This window comes from Mastomys coucha, unplaced genomic scaffold (assembly GCF_008632895.1).
Source record: "Mastomys coucha isolate ucsf_1 unplaced genomic scaffold, UCSF_Mcou_1 pScaffold8, whole genome shotgun sequence".
Classification (NCBI taxonomy): Eukaryota; Metazoa; Chordata; class Mammalia; order Rodentia; family Muridae; genus Mastomys; species Mastomys coucha.
The window spans coordinates 2873528-2885577 of NW_022196914.1; the positions used below are offsets into that span (position 1 = coordinate 2873528).

The following is a 12050-nucleotide window of genomic DNA, read 5'->3' on the forward strand; positions in this document are numbered from 1 at the left end:
GCTGTGCCTTTCTGTGTCCCTTACTATCCCTGCATAAGGGCCGTTCCAAGCTTGACCTACTTGCAAGCAGAAACTGCCACTCACATTGAGCTACCTCAAATTACAGTGGCTTTGCAGCTGGGGCTAGGCATGGACCACAAAATACATCCTTGGTGCGCCATAAGCCCGATTTGAACCCTCGGTTCTCAGTGGTAAAATGCAAATCCATTGTGTTGCTTACTCAAAAAAATCAATAACCCATTTCCATCCAAGTCACAATTTGTCATTTTCATAGTACATTCTGCTTCCAACGGGGGGAGGGGAGCAGGAGGGAGAGGGAGGAAGAGGAGGAGCAGAAGGAGAAACAGACAAGAGAAGGAGGAACAGGAAAGAGGGACTAAATAAAATAAGAAAGTGGAGGAGGGGGAAGGGGAAGAAGGGAGAAGGGGGAGGGAAAAGGAGGAAGTCGAGGAGGGGGATCTTCCCAAAGCTTAATTTCTTAAGTCCTTACAAAGCACTGCTGTCTCTGGATATTTAACAATTGCCCGGACTTTAAAATATGCAGAAAAGAAATTGCGAAATTCTATACTATCCCCGATGTCTGCACCGCCTGGCCCTCCACAGCTGAGCATCGATGGAACAGTTCCCAATATCTATTCTCATATCTCAATATTTTCATGAAGGGATATGAAATGCTGTAGAAACTAGCAGACAAAGTCATGTTATCTATGGGTGGGTGGATATATACTGAAAGGAAATCCAGCATATAACGTGCTTATACCCCCCAATGTAGATCATTTATATGGGTTATATGGATGCTAACTTGTTTTGTTTAGGCCAGTTTAACAGAGAGAATATGCTCATGCGTGGTTTTAAATTTCAATATAAGTGCATCTTTTTATACCGCCACACATAGATTTCCCTCCTATTTAAGCACATTCACATTTATAATTAAAGAACAATGACTTTCTTTAAAGGTAACAATCCAGTCACATGCCCAGCTTTAAAAAAGACAGACTGGACCCGGGAAGGGGAAAGTCAGCAGTAAAGGCAAATCTTTGTTCAAAGGCCCCAGGCGGTTTAAGATGAGTTCGCGTGCCGTGTCACTCGAAGTGGCAATCTAGGGAACGGATCTGTGAAACGCAGCTCAGAGGATCCCATCCCTTTCCTCTAGAGTTTCCCTTTTCCTGTCCTTATGTGCACCCTTTCTGGCCCGAGGCAGTGTGGGGCTCCCAGGCGGGGTTGTGTGCACGCTCCTTTCTCCGGGTCTCTGCGATCGCCCCCAGCTGGCCGGGCGCACGGAGCGCAGGAGGTGCGGGATCTCCGTGGCTTTAGCTCGAGTTAATAAACAGTTAAGTTTGGAAGACTCGGCAGACACGTTGAGGGGGAGTTACCAAGCCCAGGCAGCAAAAACATCCCGCCGCCACATTCCTGGAGAGTCCTCAGCGCCAGCATCTGATTAGAACCATATCTCTACCGGGAGTGGCCGCGCGGCTCCGAGGCTCCCGGCCCGCGGCTATTTAAGCCGGGCCCTCCGTGTCCTCCGCGCTGCAGCCTGGAGGCTCCGGGCGCAGGGAAGTCATGCTGGCTCCGCAGAGGCACTAGCTAGTCCGTGAGTAGCTCTGCCATCCCCCTTCTCTTCGGTTTCTTTTCTCTCTTTCTTTTTTCTCTTTCTTTCTTTCTTTCTTTCTTTCTTTCTTTCTTTCTTTTTTTCTTTCCTTTTATTCTTTTTTGCGACCTACTTCTCTCCTTTGCTGGCTCCTCTCTTCCCATCCCTGCCTTGGCTGCGGGGACCTTGGGCGCTGGGGAATCTTACAAACGAGACAGTGTACTCCGGGGAAAGCAGCGGGTTTTGTGGCCGGACATCTGTGGAATGCTTCCAAGGAATGCGTTTTACCTTTGGGGTCGGACTCAAGGCGCCCATCCTGTGACATTTAACGAGCCCCTCCGTGGTGTGTGTGTGTGTGTGTGTGTGTGTGTGTGTGTGTGTGTGTGTGTGTGTGTGTGTGTTGTACACGCGCCCTAGTGCTTGAGAGCTTTGGGGACATCCCAGGGAAAACGCGGTGTGGCTGCTGACCACCTAATTAACTCCTGAAGGATGTTCAGTTTTACTGTGTGACAAAGACTGGTGACGTGTGGTCTGTGCCTCCAAGGAGCTATTTTCTGCTGACTGACAGCATCGGGCATTAAAAACGTGAACTTTGTCTTATAGCAGCATTCCTAGGAAAGTATCTGCCCAAGCGACTTAACAAACTTGTTTTAAATCCCGAAGCGTTTTTAAATGCTGTTTTTCTTGACTGTTGTAAATTATTTGGAAGGATTAAGTAAGAATTCAAGAAGAGGGACTAAACAGTATTTAAAACCTTGGAGACCCTGCCAACGTAGCGGTTCTCTTTGCAGCATAGAGCTGACTGTTACTTCTTCCTGCCCCATCTCCTCCACTTAATCCTAAATCTGGAACTCAGGTCTGTAGTCGGTTTCAGATGGGAGCTGTGTGAATCCGAAGGGAAATTTAACTGGATTAAAAACAGTTATAAAATATGGATGTTATCTCCAGCCCAGGCACCCCCCCCCCTTCCCACCCTTTCCTCTTTCTTCTTCGCCTGTGTTTGGAAGAAAGGGAGCCACTCTGTAAACCGAGAAGAGCAGAGACGAGCTTTCAGACACATGGAAAGCTTTAAAAACTATGGAGGGGCAACTTCATGAATAGTAAATGTTGCTGTTGCTCTATAAAGTAACTGGATGAAAAAATTTCTGGCCCTAATCAGGCAAAGCAGAGGGGGGTAGCGGTGCAGTGGAAGTAAATATAACTCCAACCTAAGTAATGGCAGAAAATTTGCCAAAATCCCTTGGAGACAGGTGATAAGGCTCCAGGAAGGGTTCTGATGGGATGTCTAATCTACCTATTTTACGATCTTGAGGCCTGGCTTCTGCACACCGAAGCAGTGACTGGCTGTTCAGAAGGGAGGGACGAGCCAAGGACTCCAAAGTCATTGCTACCAAATGGCTTTTCATGGTGCTCTCTTGTCCTGGACTAGGCTGCCCTGCTCTAGCCAGGTACCCCACCCACCGAGGCCACTACCTCTCCACACCCTTGAACTGAGGCAGGGCACAACGGTACTGAAAAAAGTTTACTGGCTTCAGAAGTCAGGAGTGTTGGGGATTCGGACTTTCCAGAGGAAAACAGATATCATGCTAGAGCCAACACAACTCAGAAGGTGAGATTAGCAAGACCCCTGGAGAAAGCACCAGAGAGGTGTATTGGTCTTTTCCAGCATGTCCATCAGACACAGACCACTTCTTCCTGAACGTAGTCACACTCTCCTAAAGGTCACTGAATTCTTCTCATGCTTTTTTTTTCTCCACTAATCACAAACCCCCTTCTTTCTCTACTGCAAACTCAAGCCCTTTTGTTCAACCATGAGCCTAGAAACTTTTTCCCCCTAGGCTACTATGTTCCACCTTTGCCCCAAGTCCTGGAGAAGGAACCCAGGACCTTGGGCATGCTCGACAAGCCACAGAGCTGCTTCTCCAATTCCTGGTTAGATGGCCTTACTCTGTACCCCAGTCTAGACTTAAACTCATCATCTTCCTGTCTCTGCCTCAGGAGCGCTAGGACTGTAGGCAGAGGTGACCACACCTCACTAAACTGGGCCATTTTAATTATGGCAGAAGAGAGAGATTATGGAGGAATGGGAGGAATGTCTTCTGCCTTTGCCCTTTAGCACATGAGTATTTATAGAGCTGATGATGCTGATTCTGTTTATCTCCACCTGAGGATGTAAAGGAGGCTGGGAAGATAACCACAGTGATGCTTTTAGGCCTTGCTGACTTGGAAAGAAAGAACAAAATCCAGAGGTTAGATTTCTCTCTCTCTCTCTCTCTCTTCCCTCCCCTCAACCCCCCCACCCCCGCTGTCTTTTTCTTTTGGTGTTTTGACATTGAATCCCAATGCATATCTCTCTTCTCAGTGGAACATTGAACCCCAGGTCAGCCTTCAGAGTCCTGGGATTCCAGGCGAGCACCACCACACCCAGCTCAGAGTTTGCATTTCTGCTAAAGACTTAAAAATTTCAAGGTTAAATTAACTCTAAATTCTTGTCCTTGGGCCTATTTATTTCTTGTCTTCCTCCAAGGGTTATGTGGATTTTAGCTCCCTTTTAAGGTAGTTGTTGATGCGGTGATGGCACAAGGGCCAACTGGTCTGGACTGCTCAGCCATAGTTCTGTTACCTAAAAATTAAAAGAGCAGGAAAACAGGGTTAGCTGGGTGGCTTCTGGCCACCAGGAAGTTTTGTGGAAGACTGTGCTCCTGGTGAGACCATGAGGAAGTTGCTTCTTCATTGCTAGCCTAAGCCTACCACCACTTTGATGAAGCCGACTTGGAAGCACCGGGTGTTTGTTCACCTCTTCTCTCTGTTGGGCTTTCATTCCTTTTCTTGGATGCTAGGATGCTGGCATGTGTGAAGAGGCTGCTGAAGGGAACTCACTAACAACCTAAGTTCCTCCAGCTGAAGACTTGCAAGGGTCCACCATTTAAAGCTCCCGACCCTGGGCGGACTCAGAATGGGAACCTGACTGGCCATTCGAAACACCTGAGTAGCAGGATGCCGCTGTGTTTGTTTTGTTTCCTCTTCGTGCTCCCTGGAGTTGTAACAAAGTTGAAATACTATTACTGAATCGCAGAGGCTGGCCCAGGTCTCATTTAGATGACACAGTCTTCACATCAGATAAGTGTGTTTAAGGGAAAGCTAAATGATGGTAAAATCTCCTAGTGGGTTAATAATCATAGCAACCAGAAGGGAAGCAAATGACCAGGTCTCCTGCTAGAGACAAAGCCCAAACAAATTCCTGATTAGGGGTTCAAATGGTGCTAGCTAGCTTAAAGGCTTAGCAGTTCCTATATTCATGTGCTAGCTGCTGGTCCTCCTTCTGCCAGCACAGCTCAGTTGGGTAGTAGTTGAAAGCATCCACCCAACTGTTAGTAAAAATGACCATGGACACACAGCATAACCTCTCAGTAATTCTGTTTTCTTATCTGGGGAAGAACAATAGTACTTAGGGCTGCCGAGAAGGTAAGTTAATCTATACCCTTAGGATACTTTATTCTGTTTGTCTGTTTGTTTCTGCCCTGTGAACAACTGAATTGTCTTTGTGGCCACTGAAAGCAAGTAGAGAGTTTCTTAATCGGAGTGGAATACCACCCACCTATCTGAAAAATGGTAATCGTTCAAGTATTCAATACTAAAAAAGCCTGTGTGTTTGCTTGTGTTCACGCTAGAACAGACAGTTACTCTCTGTTCTCCGTGTGGAGGACTGCTATTTGGTTTGGTCAGAATGACCTCTGGTCTCATTTAAAACTTCCCCACACTCTCTCAGACTCCTTACAGAGAAAGAATGACCCTTTCCTGAAGTCACCCTTCTAGCCAAGGACTTGGGAGAGGGAGGGACCACCCTGACTAAGCTGGTGACTAGGCCAGGACATGGGGGTCCCGGTACTATCTTGGTCCACATAACTGGACAGGTTGCCATGGATATTCCCCTTCCTGCATCTTTCCACCACCCTGGAAGGAAACTTGCCTTCTCTAGTGCAAGCAGAATCTGAACAAATTGCTTCCTGATCTAAAAATGGAAGTCACTAAGCGAAGTATAATCTTTTCTCTACTTGTATGGCCCTTCTCTCACCCTCAAACTTGTTTTAATTCCAGTATAGGCTTCCTAATCTTTTGCTAGCTCTCACATCATCTAGACAACAACGCATGGCGGCTTATAAAACTTCACTTATTACCTCACTACAGAAGTTGCTTGGCAATTTCTGTCTCCTCTTATAACCTGCATAAACTAGCTGTGGGCAAGTGACCTGTGGCTGATGTAATTGGGTAGGAATTCTCAGTAATAGGACATGCCAATTTAAAGTTTAGTTCTAGGGAAGTTACCAGGAAGCAGAAAGAATGAAGAACATGTTAGATTTTTCAAGAAATATCTGAGTGAAGGGTGAAGGAAAAATAGGAAGTAAGAATTCTAGAATGTTGGGTCTTTAATACTGTAAGAGCTAAGGGTTGTTGCAACTGTGGAGTGGGTACCTATGTATGTAAAAACCCTGGGTTCAATCCCCAACACTACAGAAAAGAAAAATTAAGTTAAAATGCTCTTAAACCTGGAAGAAACTTGAATGACAAGCTAGGTTTAAGCCTTGATAGAAAGCAAAGCTAGTAAAAGCTGGTCTGTTTTACCACAGTGATGTGATGGAACACATTAGCCTGAAAAACTCTGGTCTCTGCAGAGGACATAAACTGCCACCTGTAAGTCACCCATCCAAGCCTGGACACTTGGGGTGTGTTTCACAGCTAGAGAGAACTCTTCTGAGACAGGTTCTCAGAATGTGGTCTCTCTACAACAGATGGACTGAACTAAGCTAGCAGAAGGGCTCACCCAGCTGTGTTCTACACATCTCTCATTTGATCTAAGAGTAACATTTATAGTTAGTTTAGCTTTATGATCCTGTTATTTGGTAGAAAGCATAACAGTGTACCTCAACTCTTACCATCATGGAAATAGTAAAGTGAAGCTATTTAAGTATGTTTAGCTGTATCTTGGGTTGCAAAGAGATGAGACAGCACATACCTAAGTTTTACCCAGTATCCCAACATTGCTTTCATGATCCAAGGAAAACCAGTATAAATCTTAGTTTTATGACATTGCCTCACTTCTAAATCCTTTCACCTCAGCTGACGTTCTTTAAAGAGTATAATTAATCTCACTTAGTAGGAGACTGTCTCGAGGCCAACATCTTTTTTAAAAACAAGACTCCAGTAAACGACATCATTACCCTTAAACCAGATGGCTTTCTCTAGCTCCTAGCTTTTACAGTTGCTTTCCATGCCATGTCTAGGAGCGCAGACAAGAGCCTCCACTGTAAATAAATCTACTGCCCTCGAGTTTTAGAGAGCTGAGTGTCTTAGGAAGGATCATTCCATTCTCCCATTTAACTTCCATAATATATAACTTGTAATTAAAAAAGGGGGGGCTTCGGATTTAGTTCAATTGCTAGAGTGCTTACCCAGCATGCACAAGGCCCTGGGTTCAGTCCCCAGTGCTGAACTAATTGTAGCTGATACCAGTAATTCCAGTACTGGGGAAGTGGAGGTGGGGATAAGCTGAAGTCAAAGGGTATCAGCATTATACATTGAGTTTGAGGCCAGCGTGGGCTACTTACTGTCTCAGAAAAAGATGTCTCCATTTCTTAGCTCCAGCATGATCAGCTTGCTCCACATCAGCTCCTAAAGGTGAGATTTTAGTGTTTCTCTGAATATTTATGAAGAACCTGTGGGATCCATGATGCTGGGTTGGCAATGGAGAAACAACAATCCCAGTGGGTAGCAGTTAAGGAAGAAATCTGCATCAGGTGAGGTCCTACACACAAAGTCTAGAGTTCTGCCAACCTTCAGTGGAATGGCAGCTCCTGGCATTTCTCAGAAACAATCTAAAAGCCAGGCAAGTAACTCATTGGTAGAGCTTCTACCGAGTATATATGAGACCATGGATTTTTTTTTTTTTTAGATATTATCTTCTTTTTTTTTAAAGATTTATTTATTATTATACATAAGTACACTGTAGCTTTCTTCTGACACACCAGAAGAGGGTGTCAGATCTCATTATGGGTGGTTGTGAGCCACCATGTGGTTGCTGGGATTTGAACGCAGGACGTTTAGAAGAGCAGTCAGTGCTCTTACCCGCTGAGCCATCTCGCCAGCCCGAGACCATGGATTTGATTCTCAGTTTTTAAAAGAAGGTGGCTCAGTGTTCCCTAACTTTTAGTTATCACATTCACCTTGCAAAACAGTCCTAAGAATGATTGGTGTATGAGCTTGAGAGATGGCTGAGTGGTTAAGAGACTGACTTTTTCCAGAGGTCCTGAGTTCAATTCCCAGCAACCACGTGGTGCCTCATAATCATCTGTCATGGGAACTGACGCCCCCTTCTGGTGTGTCTGAAGACAGCTATCATGTACTCACACATAAAATAAATAAGATAAATCTCCTTTTAAAAAGAAAGAAGAATGATTGATGTGGGTAGAGATACCAATTGGGACTGAAGTATGTAATGGTGTCATCCAAAAGTAGATTAGAGAACTCCACTTCTGAGATGGATGAGGTTAGTGGTTCAAAGCTTCTACAAATGTCCACGTCCACAGCCCAGCTTCACTATAACACAAGAGAATATAATATCTGAACTTCCTTTTTCCTCTCAGTAAAATGAGTTGACTAAAGTTACACCTAAAGGGAAATGGGAAGTTCCTGAGAGTGTCTGCTGACACAGGCGAACAAATCTTCTCAAACTGTCCTTCCCAGCGCAATAGTTGGGCTGATGTTTAGGAAATGGTCTTATTCTCATCGTTGGCGAATTTTAGATCAGCTAAATTCTGACACTGAACACGTTGAGGCTGAGAACTAGACCAGTTTTTCTTCATATGTTGAATCCATTAAATATGAGGGTCAAGCAGTAGAATACTGGCAATCTTCTATAAACTGGTAGAGACCTACAAATGCTAACTTTCATGGTTCCACTTTGGTCTGGTCAAGACAATACAGTCTTTTTAAAGTCTAGAGTCAATCTATACCTAAAAATCTGGAACATGAGAAGTAACTGTTTTTCCTTCCTATATCAAGCCTTGCTGCTTTCCTATATAACCCCCCTCCCTTCCTTCTTCCCTCCACTTCTTTCTCTCTTCCTCTCTCCTTCCCTTCATCACCCCATTCCTTCTTTTTCTCCCTACTTTCTTTTATGGGAAAGGGTTTCACTCAATAGCCCAAGCTCACATCAAATTTCTCGTCCTTCTGCTTGAGCCTCCCAAGGGTTCCATGGGTATGTACCATCACATCCAACTTTTACACTTTAGGTTTCAGCTGTTTTGTTCAGGGCTAATGTCTGTTCGGAAGTTAATAAGCTTTTATATTATCTTCTAGTATTATAGAAATAAGCCAAATGCATTCACAACTATGACAGAGGCATTAGATTGTTTGGTGAAGAATGCAGGACTGGTTTGGTTTTGAGTTGTGATGGTAATGTCCTCTGAGTCAGGATCAGAAATCACAATGGATATACACACTAGGCCTTCCAGTGTCTGTGCTTTAGGGAGAGGTCCTAGGTGTGCTTTAGTTACATCACCACTGACTTTGTTGCTATTGCTGTCTTCACATGTGTTTGTTCCCCCAACACCTCCAAAATTAGATACTATAAATGCAACCCCATTTTTGAAGTAGAAAACAAATGTAGAGCTGACAAACATGGTTTTTCCATTAATAGTTAATGACATTCATAGTTCTTTCATTAATAGTTAATGATGGTCAGTATTGCCAAAGCAAAGGTTGAACTATAGATAGAATTCTTCAGAAAACATTAGATAGATGATTGATAGATAGATAGATAGATAGATAGATAGATAGATTTGAATTGAAATTATAATTAATTTTACTTAGTATCCAAATTGTCTTCTGAAGTATAACTTGGTGCAAAGATGTTTAATGAATTGCCTGAAAACTTGTTGAGGGAATGTAATTCTGATTTATTTAGCTGTCTGGAATTATAATAACTAAACATTGGTTGAAATACAAAATCAGAAGCAGCTATTTGTTTTATGCATGATAGCAGACATATGCTAATTACCATCCACAAAAAATTTAGCTGGGTATGGAAACACACACAGACACATACAGACAGACAGAGAGAGAGAGACAGAGACAGAGACAGAGACAGAGACAGAGAGAGAACCCACATGGTGGCACATGCCTATGGTCCCAACACTAAGGAAGTAGAGACAAAAAGAGCTTGAGTTTAAGACCAACCTGGACAACATAGTGAAATCCCGTCTTAACAAAATTAAAGAAAGTTAGAGAATCCACTAGCAGGATTTGTTTCAATTGAGTGATGTAGGGAATTTACATGGGTCCAAGTGAAGACAAAAAAGTCAGTGGTGTAATAATGGAGTTGGCCTTTAAGTGACTAAAAGAGTCAAATATGCAAAGGTAAAATGAGAAAAGACATTGTAGGAAAAAGTAAATAATCATGTAGATTGGAAAGAATGGGGTATGTTCTAGTAACTCTGGCAGAGTATAGGTACAGAGGTAAGACATGATAATGTGTAGAAGAAAACCATGGAGTAGTAAAGCGTTCATGGAAGTTAGGGTTTTGCTAAGAGTCTCTCTTCATTTAAGCAGAAAAACATGTTGACTCAAAACAATTAACCAGTCTAAGCTAGCAAGATGAGTGTGAGCAAGGATTGCTTAGCAGTTGACAAAAATTCCTACCAGCAAAGTAGGGCAAAGGTTTGCTTGATTTAATATTAAGGAACAAAGAGCAAACAGGTATTGCTGTCCTATATTTATTTTGATTTGTCTGAGACAGGTTCTTGCTAGGTAGCTCAGGCTAGCTAGCCACCAGTTCACTGTATAATCTGAGCTGGATCAAACTCAACAAACCCTCCAGCCATTGACCTCCTCCACCCCCACCCCCCAGTGCTGGAATTACAGGCATGCATTACCACCTCCCATCTATGCATTAGTCTTAGCATTTTAAAGTACTGTGCTCTTTACCAGACCGTATAAAGCCTAGGAAAGCAGAGTAACCTCAAAGGCTTTACTGAGTTGACGGAAGAATTCTCCATGAGTCAGAGAGCAACAATAGGTCATGATCATGGTGGGGAATGATACAGTGAGTAAGAGATGTCTCTGAGGTCATACACTTGAATAGACTTTGAGTGACAGGTTGGAATTTAAGTGGGAGAAGGCCATCAGAGATTCAGGCTGGGACAGCAACATCAGAAGCATGGAAGATGTGGCACATCCATATCTCTGGGGAAACAGAAAAGAATGGCTTCTCTAAACTAGTAGCCAAGAATCCATATGTCTACAGCCTGGTTAAGGGCTTTGAAGCTCAGCTCAAGTACAAATGTAGGTATTGAGCACTGACACTTGATTAATACAAAATCAGGAAGGCAAATCCAGTAGGCTCTTCCACATAGTGTCTCCATAGAAGTTGACCTGATATAACTAGAATCACTTAAAACTTGGGTTATAATTGGAATTGTTTGAAAAGATGGAAAGTATTTAATGATTGCATCTTTTGACTTTTAAGTATTTTAAGTATATTAGGGAATAGCATGCTATTTATGTAGAAGAGGTAACGTACATATACCATGAGCCAGACACCCATAAGAAGTAATGGGACAATGAGGTGCAGCTGGGGAGGAATGGTGGAAGTCAGTAAAGTGTGAGAAATGTGGGAGGATGAGAAGCATGACAATCAAGGACAATTACAAACAAACACACACACACACACACACACACACACAAACAGTAAGTCAGAGCTGTGCTGGATACCTGAATAATTTAGGATGAAATCTCAGTTTCACTCCAAGCTACAGACAACACTCTCACAGATTTTGTAGGTACATCCTGGAACAGAATAAATTCTATCAAGTCTCTTCCAGGTCCATCTGTAGTGGTGCTAACACTTAGCTCCTGATGTGAGAACTCTTGTGCAGCACAACGGCTGCAGTCATGTTCTGTTTGAAAGTCTGGATGCAGAGGCTTGCTGCAGCCAGCATCTGTGGAAGTTTCTGCAAAGTGCCACTGTAGACTGCTTTCTTGAGAAGACTGTCCTAACGGGAGGCTACTGCTTTTGTAACTGGGTAGTGCACTGTACCCAGAGCTAGCTTGAGGGAATGGGAAGGAGAAATGGTTGCATTTTCCTGATAGCTGTTTTATTTGAATCTCAGATCAGGAATTTGCCTCATCTGAAAATGCCTTTCTTGAGATTTTCGGATCAGCTAGCACATTTGGTACTAAGATGTAGACATTGACATAGCCTCTGTGGCATTTATACTTTTTTGTTGGTTGAAACTGATTGCCAGATGTATGTAATGTTTTCTTCCAGTGTTTATGAAGCTAGTGAGGAGTCAGAACCTTGAGTTTTAAGTTAGCTTTACAGAAAACACCACTGGTATTCTTTTTTATTTTATCTTTTTTATTTATTGGTTATTTTCTTTATTTACATTTACACTGGTATTCTTTT

The 12050-nt window shown here is 43.2% G+C and overlaps 1 protein-coding gene across 4 annotated transcripts in view; it reads left to right on the forward strand.

Moving 5' to 3' along the window:
* Nucleotides 1–1252: 1252 nt before the first annotated feature.
* Dab2 (DAB adaptor protein 2) overlaps nucleotides 1253–12050 on the forward strand; it is a 52051-nt gene continuing 41253 nt past the window's right edge. The window contains exon 1 of one of the 4 annotated variants that reach the window (XM_031359865.1): nucleotides 1253–1591. The gene's annotated coding sequence lies outside the window, so the exon portion shown is untranslated. The remainder of the gene's footprint in view (nucleotides 1592–12050) is intronic. The other 3 variants (XM_031359864.1, XM_031359863.1, XM_031359862.1) reach the window with 3 other exon arrangements.